The sequence below is a fragment of the Carassius gibelio genome, chromosome A20 (assembly GCF_023724105.1).
Source record: "Carassius gibelio isolate Cgi1373 ecotype wild population from Czech Republic chromosome A20, carGib1.2-hapl.c, whole genome shotgun sequence".
NCBI lineage: Eukaryota > Metazoa > Chordata > Actinopteri > Cypriniformes > Cyprinidae > Carassius > Carassius gibelio.
Genome location: NC_068390.1, coordinates 11,196,655 through 11,211,666, shown reverse-complemented (window position 1 = coordinate 11,211,666; position 15,012 = coordinate 11,196,655). Strand labels below are relative to the sequence as shown.

General features: G+C 37.7%; 1 protein-coding gene across 4 annotated transcripts in view; it reads right to left on the bottom strand.

Annotated features, from left to right (window-relative positions):
* The window catches only part of LOC127938722 (disabled homolog 1-like), a 152,481-nt gene extending 139,540 nt beyond the window's left edge, over positions 1 to 12,941 (bottom strand). For all 4 annotated transcript variants that reach the window (XM_052535543.1, XM_052535544.1, XM_052535545.1 and 1 more), the window contains exon 1: positions 12,732 to 12,941. The gene's annotated coding sequence lies outside the window, so the exon portion shown is untranslated. The remainder of the gene's footprint in view (positions 1 to 12,731) is intronic.
* Positions 12,942 to 15,012: the final 2,071 nt, after the last annotated feature.

Here is a 15,012-nt window from a genome sequence, read left to right as displayed (position 1 = left end):
ATCATACTAGCAGACTGTGATTCAGTGGAGGCAGTTGGTCAAAATAACTGAGTAGTTACCATCTTTCATGACAACAGCAAGCATTTTGTGAATCCACCATTGAACTCCCTGAGATTAGAGAAGTAGTTGCCAGTAAAATTGTGAAAATAAATAAATAAAATTGGCATTGGTACAGTTAATTGGTAAATTATTTTAACCATTGTTTTTTCAGCCTCATCTTTCAGAAGTGAAAATTGATGTTTCACAGCATAGGACACAGCGCTTTCCCAACATGATGATTACCCCACGAACAAGCTACAGTGGTTTTGTGGGCGGGTCAAGTTGTACACAGTCTGCCAACATAGACCATAGACAGGCAATATGCAAACGTGTTACCCCGTGAGCTGTCACGGAAGTGGGATTGGAATTACCGAGGACTCGTTTAGGCTGTTCAGAGTCAATTATTTCATTAAGGAGACAATAACTTAATTCGTTGTGCACTTTCGGTTTCACAACTTTGCAGATCATTTACTTACAGCTACATAACACACTGCATATTCAAAACGGTATAATGGGGCACTTTAAAAGATAAGGTAAGAAAACAACAACACATTTGTTATGAATTTGATAATGAAAACATTTTCTTTCAATTTCATTAAATACAGATTCTCTGTGTACCTGTTGGCAAAAATCTGGAATGAATGACCCTCTAGTTCTTTTTATCACAATAAGAAAGTTTTTTCAGTGCATATATGAACATATGCAGTAAATGTAAAAAATACAGGGTGTAAAATGAGCTTCAAAGAGGAAACAGCATTGAATTTAGCAGTGGATAAACAGCAGAGCAGTGACTTAACCAGTAACTCCCTTAAACTTTCTGCAATATTGGAGCAATGGACCCCGAACTGTTTCCATCACTGGAAAATTATAAAGCTTATATGAGAATCTGGGGCAAAGGGTCAAATAATTCAATGCCTCATTCATGGTAAGCTTGACTAGTAATTCAGCTGAATCTAATGTGGCAGTTGATGGATTTTTCACTTCATTTCTCTCTCTCTCTCTGGATTGTCTCAGTTAGAACGTAGATGAACTCTGTCTGTGAAATAAACACTTTTCTATATCTGAAACTTGTGTTGTAATTGGTGCTCTGGAAACCCTCAAAGAGGTCAGATCATGATATATCTTGATCTTCTGATATCAAAAACTGACAAATTATGTAAAAGCTGAAGTATTATGTAAAATTATTCTAATCTTCACAATGCAGAGCTGGTGACTGTTTGATAATGAAAGCATTTAATCATTCAGCAATGAAACTAGTCTTTGAGTGTCACTGTCTTTAAGTGATAAATGAAATCATTGACTGATTCATTTAAAACACTGATTCACCCAGGAACAAATCTGTTTTCATGAGTAAGTCACTAAATCATTGACTAAACAGATTCAATCTTAACACTGATTCATTCATAAACAAAACAAGTGACTGTGTTAATGAATGAATCGTTGAATGATTCACTCAACTGGTTTGTTAAACCAGGTGACATTATCAATAAATCATTAATTCATTCACTAAACCAATTAATTTAAAACACTTCAGATGTTCACGTCAAAATCCTAGCAGATTTATTTAAAACAATGATTTATTTGGGGGGGTTGCTACAAGTTGATCACATAAGAATGTGACAATCAAAATAGTGTCTACACAATTGACTTAATGACTTCTAGTTTATGAGGTTTGCAACACTGGCAATCTCACTGAACTGATCTGAATCAACAATGAACTGACTTGAGCTGAAAAAAAGCCACCATTGTCTTCCATTTTATAATTTATCAGTTTTGCAACATTATCACTGTTAATTTCTTGTTTTTACAGTGAAGCAGTTTATTATAAAAACAGAGTTTTTTTCTTCACAACTTCTTTCTCAAACTTCACAACTTCACAAGACTTTCTCAACCTGCTGTTGAACAATATGGCAACAAAGAAATTACAATCATGGACATACTGTACATACAAACAATGCAACTACAATGGCCACCCAACATCTCCATACCTTCTATATCACTGCCGTTAATAGTTGGAGATTCTTAATCTCCTTCCGTTCTTTCAATCGATTTACATCTACGTCGACATTCCATGTCCATTATTGTGAAACCCATCAGACACAACAAAAACACAGCCACACACAAATTACATCGCTGTCGAACGGCTTACGTCACATCCTAGTGAATGCAACCCTTTAAATTGTACTGGGGAAAAGTTTGCACAAAATCATACCAGTACTTTAGTAATTTACATTTAATTCTGGAATTAAAGTGGTTCGAAAGGCCCTATTGTTATAGACTTCTTCACAACAGATATAGCCTTTTAGATTAATAAAATTATTGTGGGGCCTTGAGGCTGAACCATTTTTAAATAATGCAGCGCCAAAGTCACATGAATATTCCTACAAACCGTGATGGTTTGCTGAGGTGTCGAAACAGGAAAAAGACAGGAAGGGCAGAGTCCGTGTGAAGGGTAAAGACCCCCTACTGTACATTCCCTCCATGGAGGGCGCAGCTGTCTGCCAAATAGCCCACTTATACCCACACTGGGCATCCATGCCAGGGCAAATCACTCTACCCACACGCACTATAATTACAGCTGCATTCTGATGCGCATCTCTTCCACTCAAACACGCTGAAGCAGACAGACATCAACACATAAAAAATTTGGGTTATCGCCACAGTTAACCTTACATGATTCTGGTCTCTCCCTCCCCCACTTGCCATTCCACTCCATTTCTCATCTAGCCACACACACACAAACACACTTCTAGTCTCTAGCTGATCACACCACCCTGGGCTGCCATTTCTGTTCATCATGCAACAAAGCGAGGGTGTTTTATTCCTCTCTCTCTATTCCCCCAAATCATTTCACTCCAATTTAATCCTGATGGTCTTTGGAATTGCCTTGTTCCATTAAACCCACTTTGTGCCACTTTGCTATCAGCAGCGTGCCGATTCAGTGGCTGTCATTAAACTGGGGAGGGACTTAGCTAAATCTGCCAGGGCTCATCCAAGTATCTCACTGTCAAGTGATTCTGTGTGTGTGTGTGTGTGTGTGTCCACAAGTTAAATCTAAGTCTTCTCCGTGTGAGGGTATCTCATTTAAAGACACTGGATTATCAGACACCACCTTCTAATAAGACCCCATCAATTCCGAGAAGGCCATCTTGCCTGGCTCTTATCTGCCACAGTCTAATGTCATTAACACGTCAAGTTAATTGAAGACTTACTATCTTAATGGTTTCACACACACATAATGTGGATAGGGAGTGTCTAATCTTTGTTTTTCAATCTTGGGAGATCTGTGAAAGAAAAAGCTGGAGATCTTGTGGTGTTGGGAGACATACTCACACACAACGGTCTGCTGACCATGCTGCCTGAGTCTAGAGTAAAAAGAATCAAATGGTTCTAGAGAGAGATCAGTGAAGTGTGAAACACCACAATGAGACAAATGACCTTGGGGTTCAAGATTTTAGAGGAAAGGAGAGCAAGAGAGCAACTGATTTGATGAAAACAATGGGGAAAAATAAATGACTCTACAGGTTTACAAGGGAAACATTTTACAAACTAAACACAGTAATGACTGAAATAACGAGGTCGTGATGAGTATGTGATCTCTATCAAATCACAGTGATTTCAGTATGGACTTAAGAAAATAATAGTGAGAAATTGTCCACCTAAATATGAAAATTCTGTCATAATTTACTCTCTTTCTCATGCTTTCTTTCTTTGGTGGAACCTAAAAGAAGATATTTTAAGAAATATCTCAAGTCAACAGTAACCAAAATTGTCTGGTTATCAACAGTGTTCAATACATCTTCCACAAAATAAAGGAATTCATACAGGTTTGGAACAGCAAGAGTGTTAGTAAATGAAAGAATTTTAAATTTTGGGGTTAATTATCTCTTTTCTCCTCAAATTGTTCCACGATCATATGAGCTGATTTAGATTATACACACAGTAGTTCTAAACTGTTTCTGTATGTCAAAAATTGCACGTTGTTTCCATATGTATTTTTTCTAAGCAATTTTTGGAGAAACATATGGCTGAGTAAACTAAGAATTTCATTTAATTTTAAAATTAACTCTCTCTCATGCCATTCTGCAATCTCTACATTCATCCATCTAATCCCTCCCTCTTTCTTTCTCCACATATCCCTCCACCTTTTCTCTGGTGCATGCTGCAATGCCAGGATGGCAGTTTAATATGGCCCCGCTCAAACACGCACACATGCACACAAGCGCTCTAAAATGACACGCACGGGTGCAATAGAGTGTCTGTGCATTAGACCCTGACTGCGCTCCAGAGACGGAGAGGCTGAGTGTTATCACAAGCAAAAGAGCCCTTGCTTTTATATCAAACACAAAAAAGGGAAAAACTACTTTTTTCATCTCTTTTTCGGCAAAGATATGTACATGCAACTCTGAATCCTTCCCTGCACACAGAGATAAGAGAAGGGAAAAACAGATTTGCAAAAGGAATTCCCCATACAAGCAAGAGACTGAAAAGGAGAGACGTGGAGTGCAGTTATTTCTAGCAGAACATGCAGCAGAGGAGAAGAGAAAAGCAATCGCTCTTGAGAGATGTATGTTCATTTCGAGCAAAGCCAGTGAGTAGATTTCCCAGGCAACTGTTCAAAAAACAGAATCAGTTTCCTGCAGTACAAGGGCAGAAGATTTTGCAAGCAACATGAGAGCGAAATCTCTCCCGGCCTGGGCAATAAAGCCAGGAGACCGCCTGAGATGTTGTGCCATAGCTCTTTGACATGTAATCATTACGGAAACACCCAGTCTCCAGAGCTCAACGCTGGTCTTCTGTCTGTCCAGATGCATTTATGTTGATTCTCCTGAATACACACATCTACACACATTCCTGGATGGAGAATAGAGTGAGAAATACTGACAAAGACATGGAGAGAGAAAGATGGCGGCAGGTTGTAATAGTAGGTGTTGGATGCTTATGGTTGGCGCATCTGGATCTGGCGCCAGTGTGATATTTCTGGTCCAAATGAGCTGCGATCCAGCTGACACACCTTGGACAAACTCTCACGCCACAGATGTGGCCATGTCGCTCAAAGAAATGAATACTGCACACCCCTGAAAATCACGCTGTGACAACATACTGCACAACCCATTATAAAAAAGTAGTACACTTTATAATGCGTCTAAAAAGAGTATTTATTACAGAAATAATATATTTTAAAAGACTAGCCTATGCTTAAATTTGAACTGAATCTAATGTTTTCTGAAAAAAAAAATGTAATGATGAAAAATATAATAACAAATAGCCTACTCAAGTATTTTATATGTACAGTATGTGCTTTTAAGCTTACATTACAAAGTGCAAGGTGTACTGACAGACATGAAAGTCAAAAAGCCTTTTATTTTATTAATATGATAATATCTCTAAGTACAGGTTTAAAAAAATATTTACTTTTAAGATATGATATGCGCTAAAATTTTGGATGCACATCGGGTCTGTTATTGTTGAGGCCACTGAGAGTGCACTATTATATACATATTGACAATAAAGGTCCAAAAATATTGCTGACTCATCTTGTTTTCAGAAGCGTGTCAATTTTAGTCCAATAACATGTTCTCTAGACTCCCTGTTAGATCACCTGCCATCGTTTAGCAATAGCAAACTGGTTTTGTTGGGCTGTGAAGTCAATCAAAAGCAACTGTCCATTTAAGGTTTTCACACTTAAGTCTGACTGATTCCAAATCAGAATCAATTTGATATCCATTAAAAAAAATATTCAGTTGGTTATACATTATTTTAGTTTTATAATCCATTTTTAAATATTCCCTCTGCTAATGCTTTGAAAAAATCACTGCAGTTTGATTTCAGACTGATTCTAAGTTCTAACACATCTTTTTTTAACTATTCATTGATGGAGTCAATTGTCTCAGGGATTGGGCTACTTCGTTCACATAGGAACCGGTTCATAGAGTAATTTGTGAATCGGACAACACTAGTCAAATTTCATATGTTTGTTTTCTGTGCCTCCTGCAACTCAATAGAATGACATTTATTGCCATTATTTTGTGGAACGCAGTGTTTTTACTGCATCACATTCAAAACCAATCACAAACTTACATTCTAACAAATTACTTATTTTGATGTGCCGCTACAGATTGAACAGCGAAAGAGAACTAAAGAACAATGCAGTGAACCTTCTAACTCTGAACAGTATGAAAATATTAATAAAAAAAATGAAAAAATGTAAAACCAACAGTGAATTAATCTTTTGACGGGAAATACATCAACATGCAATTTGTCAAACCATTTCAAGGGTTGTTTTAAATGAAAGAACACACAGAGTTCAGGAATGTGAAGAACTTTGTCAACCTTGAGTGTCGTGAAACTACAATACTAAATATTCAGAGGTTTCTGCAGAATTCTATGTGCAGATTCCATTAACGCCCGGCCTTGACTCGCTATTAATTGACATCATATTGATAAAGTATGACATGGATTAAATTAAACAACAGATTTCAGCAATTCATTTGTTCACTGAGAGAAAACCGAGTTAGCCATTTTGTGTCTTATTAGACAGGCGAAGTGTCATTATTCCTTAGTGTTTGACTACAGACCTGCCTTGTCTTGCCCTCGGGCTAACATCTGACAGAGAATACCACCAGCTGGCAGCATATGCACACCGTCATATTACAGACAAATCTACACTGACATTAGTAGAGCAAACCTCACGTCTTTGATTCTGAGTGTGCCTCTGTCCTAACATTCAACTGCACTCTCTTTCTCCAAGAGCGCATTACAGCTGCAACGCTCCAGCTCTGTGCAGCTCACCATGGAGAAATACAGGCTTTTCATTTCAGCTTGATAATGGTGCACGGGGAGGCCTGCGCATACTAAAGAGCTGAAGCCCACTCTAATATACAAGCAGACCGGGGCCCCACTGTGCAGGTCACGCTGAATCTTTTCTTTGCCTCCCTCTCTCTAGTGGATGAGAGACAACAGATTAAACCAGATGAAAAGACAGTAAGAACAGATTTAATCAAATACAATTTGTTGCTAGAAAAAAGTAATTCGGGTCCTTAGGTCTAGGGACCTTAGGGAACCATTTTGTTCCCTTTGATTTTCCAGCTAACTCTTAAAGGGACAGTTATCAAAAAAAAAAAATTAATAAATAAATAAATATAATAACATTACTCACATTACCGTGGTTCAAAATTTTGCAGAATACAAATCATTGTTCAGCTGGTTTTGTCTATATAATGTAAGTTAGTGGATTCGCATTTCATTATTTTAATTTTGTGTTTGACAGAAGAAAGACAGTTTGGAACATGTAGGTTGAATAAACGATGGCAAAACTACCATTTTTGGTTGAACTATCCCTTTAAGAAACACTAGAGAGATGGTTTTTCTTTGTTCTGGAAGCAGAAGTGGCACTCAGCAGGGATCAAATAAGGTCTTCCTGATGCCATGTGGACAACAACTGTTCATCTAAGTCGACAGAAAAGAAACGGCTGAAAATCAGTAGCATTCCTTATTTAGTTTAAACATTTGGGGTCAGTAAGATTTTTTTTGAAAAAGTAATACTTGAATTTATCAAGAATGGATTAAATGAATTAAAAGTGACTGTAAAGACATTTGTAATATGTAATTTCCTATTTAAAATAAATTCTGTATTTTTTGTTTAATTCATCTAAGAATTCTGGGGGTAATAAATGTTAATGTTAAGCTAATAGATGATTATTGAGCATCAATTCAGCATATTAGAAGGATCATGTGACACTGAAGACTTGATGAATGATGCTAAAAATTCAGCTTTGCCATCAAAGGAATAAATATACTATAAAATATATTAAAACAGACAAATTAAATAAACTAAAATAGAAGCTGAAATAGAAAACAGTTATTTTAAAACTAATAATAATTCACCATTTTACTTGTTTTTCCTATATTTTTGATCAAATAAATGCAGACATGGTGAGCATAAGAGACTTCTTTAAAAACATTTACAAAATCTTACTCAGGGCTGAAAATATCATTCATTTCCTTTCTTTTCTTCTCATCTATCGGTTTCTTTCACTGTCTTTAAATGTCAGAGGAGAGAAGAGGTGCAAAACCACCAGGCTCTGGTGATGCACAGCATAAAACATGGCAAATAAGTAGTGCCTCAAATAAAGAATCAGTCCCAGGTGAGTAGTCCTCGAAATGTGAGGGCAAGTAAATGAGAGTGTTGAAAGAATAGATTTAATTGAAGTGTTAATGTACTGAGACTGTCGCATGGCCTGTATTTCTGAGTTTCTCCCAGTCTTTGTTTGCAATGCAGCACATCAAATTGCTCTAGAGCGTGGCTCCCGTGGGACTAAATTATCAACCACCGACTTTTTGTCTGCCTTTTTACTCCCTTTTGTTTCTACGGGTAAGCTGGAGTCAGTGGAGCGTTGCGCACCTCTATACCGCAGTGAGAGATAGGACTGTATGCCCATTGAAAGCGAGTTCATTTGGTGGATTCAGTTTGAATATAATAAATAAAAAAGCACGGTTCTTTATTCATAGCTCAAGGAGCAATAGTCACAGGAGGAACCAGAAACTATGCGCTAAATGAAAAGCAGATATAGGGTCAAGACTTCAGACCCTGAAACCGCAGTCCTCTGCAGTCATTGTGCAACTGTTATGCAAATTGTTAGTTATGCACTTGAAGGCAGGTTCAATTAGAACAGAAGGCCAGAAAATGAAAATGTGAAAATATGAGAACAAAGTAAATATATGGGTAACACTTTAGTATAGGGTACAATTCTAACTAATAACTAGTTGCTTATTAGCATGCCTAATATTAACATATTGGCTGTTTATTAGTGCTTATAAAGTACATATAATGCATGACATCCATAATCGTCCCCAATACCCTAAACCTAACAACTGCCTTATGAACTATTAATAAGCAGCAAATTAGGAGTTAATTAAGGCAAAAGTCATAGTTAATGGTTAGTTAATAGTGAGAATTGGACCTTAAAATAAAGTGTGACCAATATATGAGTCTACCTGTGAAACTATGCTGAGCTTGCTTGTGTGTGGACTGATTATTCAGTGCCATTTCTTGACCCAAATAGACTTGCAGCCAGTTTATGGCAATTATAAGGAGATTATGGAACAGATGTCAGCGTGGCATTGCAGCATGTGGCACAAAGAGAACCACTGCTTCCACCTTGTACAACCTTTCTGCGTGTGCTCTGGACTAAAATCTAGTGAGCTGCCTATGGAGGCAGCATTTGCAAGGAATATTGTGGGTTCAGTACATGTTAAGAGTAATCGAGAGCATTTGCAACATAATGTTGATTAGTATAAAAAAGTATTTCCACCTGGTCCTAATTTCTATAAAATAAGCCAATCTGTTAAAATAATCAGCAACATCATTCCTAAGATGACCAAGAACAACCATACAGCTGAAAAAAATCCATAGTAAAGTTACAATAAAGTTGTAACTGAAGAATTAATGTAAGTTGCTTTAACAAAATGATAGGCTTCATATTTCTGCTTTTAAATCCTACAAAAATGTGCCCATTCGCTCTAATTTTTTTTTTAAGAAAATGAGTAATGATTAAAAAAAAAATCCATATTATACACATATATATATATATAAACAAACCTAGAATAATCAATACAAGTCAATAAGCAAATATATTTAATAACAAAAAGTGCTGATCTAATAACCTAAAAATGAACTATTTTACCCAATATTTACGCATTTATGCAATTTTATTCATTGTTTTATGATGCTGGCTGAGCAATGTGCCAAACTCTTTTGAAATCAATTAGTCTGCAGTCAGTTATGAAGTTCCAAGACCATCAGAATAGGCAGCTCACTACACTCTTACAAATAAAGGTTCCCAAAGAAATATCACAGAACAACCATTTTTGGTTTCTGAAAGTACCTTTACGTGAACAGTTCTTAAACATTTGTTTCATAGTGTGAAGAGCGTTTGAATAATCTAAAGAACATTTTTCCACTTTTTAAAAACCTTTTGTTAATTAGAAATGTTAAAGGTTGTTCATTGAACCATAAATACCAATAATATCGTTTTTATTTCAAGAGCGTGGATTTTGGAATAGAACAACAGTGTCACACATGACACAGGGCCCTACAGACATTTATCATAGCACAGCATGACAACACAAAACACCAATATGCAAAGCATTCAGCAGAAGTGCCATTCTTTGAATTAAATTATCACTTTTACTAGTGGATTTAAATCGAAAGCTTCTGATGGGCCAAAACGTGGCAGCTGTGCCCTCAGGCTCGGTGTCATGTCCTCAGCCGGACGCCATCCAACGGATGAGGCCAATCCTGAGCTCTAATTAGCAGGAGGAGATAATGTCACACAGAACAGACAGATCAATACAGAGAACAAGGAATGGCAGTGGATGCCTCCTCTCTATCCCGGACAGATTTCCGGAAAGCGACATCCCCCGTGGAACAGCTCTACTTCAGGAATTCCCAGCACCTTCTTCTCTAAAGAAAGACCCTAGGGGTGACATGCTGCTCTGGGGACCTTGGTTCTCATCTCAATACATTCCTATAACAACCACCTCACAATGCAAAGTGCAACTAACACTTGAAATGTAGTTGCTCTCAAAATAAAAATAAATATATCAATCAATTCAGGCCATTCTTTCCTTCACAAATACCTGGAACTGGTTTCAAACAGAAAAGTATCTAGAACAGCTTGGCTAGCCATTGAGTTCATACAAGTCAAATCAACAGGCAATACTATTTATTTCGCTCGAACATGCTTCCACCCCAGGGGTCTCAATACGAACCCTACCTCTACATTACCTCAAAACAAACCCAGCTTGTAGAAGGAATAAATGAACACAGTGGAGGGAGCAAAACAATTTTGGCTTTGAGGGTTCCCACACTCATGCGCTGTTGCCTGTTGGGCCCATTCAGACAGACGGGGAAGGCCGAACTACACAAAGAAAAGTCCAGAACAGACCAGAATAGACCACCTTTACCACAGCTATAGTAACTATAGAACGGTGACATAATATGAGGTGATGGAAGAGTGTGCCATCTTGCACAGGTTGGCATAACAAGTCTGACCTGATTAAGGCACAAAAAACAAATTGCTCCTTTTTATGTATCCTCATTTGATCAATCTATCTATCTATCATCTACCTACCTAAAATGATGAAAAGCTTGACCAAAAAAAATAATTCACAACAGAAGTGCTGGCTAAAAACACAAAAAATAATTTGTAATAGCATTCATCTAGAAAACAATCGTGAACTGATGGCTGAACCACACAAAAGATGTGTGACATATTAGCCACTGACCTAAAAACAAGGGGCTACCATTGAACACCTGACACCTGGATCAGTTCAGACACAACAAAGAAGCTGCATTTGTGAGTTTTCCTATATTTTCACACAAAACACTGTCATGCGTCTTTAATAAATGATGAAACAGTCACATGAACACTTGTTTTTTATCATACTAGGTACTTTCAAATGACTTCTGTTGTTTTTATATAAATGCAATGGTGTTTGCAACCCTTTAACCCTAGAGCGTAGCCTCACACAAACCTTTCCGCGTGCACATTAAAACATGATTGCATGTTTACCAAGCTTTCTTCCTCACACAGACGTTGGCTGGTCACCATAATGTAGGTTATTTTAGGTTTAACTAGAGTCTTCCTCACCGGACACTCCAGTCACTGGCGCTTTTGTCCTTCAGACGGAGCGCGCGGTACACTTTTCTCAGTGGAACCGCACGGGAAGGTAACCGAAAGTCGCTGTCTTTTCGAGCCTTTTATTCCTTAGGAAACGCCGAGTTGTCCGTTTCCCGTTTCAAAACTACTCCTCAGTCCACATGTAGTCTGAAGAGGATGTTCTGTGTAAAAAGCACCGCATCATCGCGTGCTCTACCGCTTCAAACGCTGCGGGAACATACTCCTGCACTGCAACCGTTCAGAAAACGCCACGTAGAGATAAGTTTAACGCGGTCGCCGGTGACCCAAGTCAGTTGTCAGATTCTTAGAGTGCGAGTAACGGAATTCTCGCCGCCCGGTGGTTCCCTGTCACACACTCAGTAACGCACGCGCGCGCGCGCACACATACGGGCAGTGCGATTAATGCGGGCTTCCGAGCCCCTGCGGACCGATCAACCTGCCTGAACCACACAAACAAAATCTACACGTTTCTCCACGTTGCAATAAATGGAAACCTTACGGTACCGTGTCCTGAATCAGTACTCATGGGTTTTAACACTCGCGGGAATACCGAAAACCTCTTTCCACTGCGGCTTCTAATGAGTGCGCGCATACAGTACTTATATTGAGCGTGTATTAGACCTGTGCTCGGTGGTGAATGGAAAAGATGTTAAATGCGAAAGGTTGTAGTAAACCTCAGTTGATCAATTGCTCTCGCGCAGGGCAGAACATGGATGTCAATGCAGCAAACGCCGCTCCTCTCCATACGCGCGTGGACGCGTGATCACCGTCAACTGGTGGCAGTTGTCTCGTCTCATCTCCTCGCAAATCAAATGTGTGATAACTGTTTAATAATATCTCTCATATTGCTTTAGATGCGGGAATTCAATCAACCGACACAACTCCATCACCGAAGCGCAAGGATATATCCTCGCGTTCCACATGGACAAGTTTAATTTCAACAGCACCGACGCCGTTTTACTTTCCATATATCATCACAAACCACATCTTTGAGACAAACCCTCTTACCTTTAAACTGGTGCGTTCCGATCCCATACTTCTCGTGATAAAAATCCACGCGCAATCACTCCGTATCCAGTCTCTACCGTCTTGTAGAAGAGCCGTAATCCACTTTCCCATTCCGGGGACAGGCAGCCACAGACCTGGGCTACATCCTTTCTATCGCACACCAAAACTGATGGGATTTCTGCGCTTCTTTTCCGCTTTCCCCTGTTCTTTCTCTCCGCTGCTCCAGCTGAAGTTGCCTGGTTACCTCTCTCTAAAAGCGCCGCTCCCGCAGCCAATCACGAGCGCGAGTGCGCGTTAACCCGTCGCGCGCCGAGCTGTCCTGGTTTCTCGGTTTCAGGGGAGAACGCAAGAAGTGGGAGGGGTGAGCAAGAGTTTCCTATGCCAAAAAGCTAAGATGTGCAAAAGAATACAAAGACAGAAATGGATGCGAATGATGCATCTGATTTGCTGAGACTTAACATATTGAGCGCTTCATTTATGCGTGTGGAACAGGTGCACGGGGGGCAAGAAAAAAAAAACTGAAACTGAACTAGATCCAGTGACGTTGGGTTTATGACAGCTAATAATCTTAAAGCAGCTATGCAGTGGCCATTAGAGAGTTGTGAGTTCTATTGTAACCTTCTGAGTCACCTCATCATGCAGAGTATTGATTTTAATTTCATCCTCTTCCCAGTTAGGGGCTGCCAAGTGCACTACACCCTTTTCACTCTTAATCACTGTAAACGGAACCAGGCAGCATCCGGCTTCATACTGACTCAAAACTACCATATGTGGACTACAAAACTCCAAATTGCCACCATGATCATTCCAAGACATTAAAAAAAAAACTCTATAAATGTTCACAGCACTGTTTCAGAAGAAATGTTTACTGCAACCTCCATACCATTACATCACCAAGGACTGCAGGTCATTGCATGTCATGGTAGCAGGTAGCTTGTATAAATAGAATTCGGAATGCTGGAAATGTTAGAATCATGCCATGCACTTTGTTTAAGCTGAATTAAGCTCAGTGGAAGAATTTTTACTCTACTGTCCCACCCACTGATGTTGGTTATTCCTTCTGTACTGTCCACAGTTAAGATGAAAGTGCAATAAAAAAATGGTGTTAAATTTCATTCTCTCTCCTAAGTCTTGTCCCCCTCTTTCTTGTTCTTTCTATCTTTTGCCTCCATCCATTCAGGAAGTTGAAGCATTTTATTGTTGATTGCACTATTTTATAATCTTTGTTCATTTATTTATTAAATCTGTAAAATTATTGGATTTTATATACTAGATATAGAAATAGAAATATTATAATTTGAAATATAATGATTTTTTCATGATTTTATAAGGAGAGTTCACTCAAACATAAAAATTCTGTCATCATTTACTCACCCTGAAGTCAATCCAAACCTGTTTGAGTTTCTTTCTTCTGTTGAACATAAAAAAAATACATTGTGAAGAATGTGGGTAAACAAACAGTTAATAGACACCTTCATAATATGGAAAAACACCATGGAAGTCTATGGGAACTCTTTGTCTTGTCAGCAATCTACTTTGTTAAACAGAAGAAACAAAATGAGTTGTGTGAGTACACAACATGAGTTTGAAACAAAATGATTTGTGAGAGTAAAAACGAAATAGAGAAAAATAGACTTATCAAAAATAATAATAATAAATACAAATATATATATATATATATATATATATATATATATATATATATATATATATATATATATATATATATATATATATATGCAAATACATATATATATTTCTAGTGTAGTAAACATGGAAATATCAGTGAACTTTAAAATTCTGATTTCCAAACCTAGAAAAGTCATAGAAAGGAATACAATCTTTAAAAAGTCATAGATAAACCATGGGCATTTCCATAATGTTTCTCATTATGCTACGCTTTAAAAATGGACAAGACTGCATTTGCGAGCATAATCTCTATAAAATGTATATATATATATATATATATATATATATATATATATATATATATATATATATATATATATATTATTAATTTTTTTTTTTTGTGGATATGTTTCTTTTCATAAGTTGAACCAAACCCCCTTTTAAAGTGTCAATATATTTAACATGCTACGCTATATATATAATATATATATATATATATATATATATATATATATATATATATATAATTACTATCACTTTTCTCTTTATCTTTCTTTTTATTATCTAGGAGTATGATTCTCATATGGGTGCGAGAGGTCCCGGGTTCAAATCCTGGACGAGCACCCAGACGTTCCCTACTGTACCTGCAAAA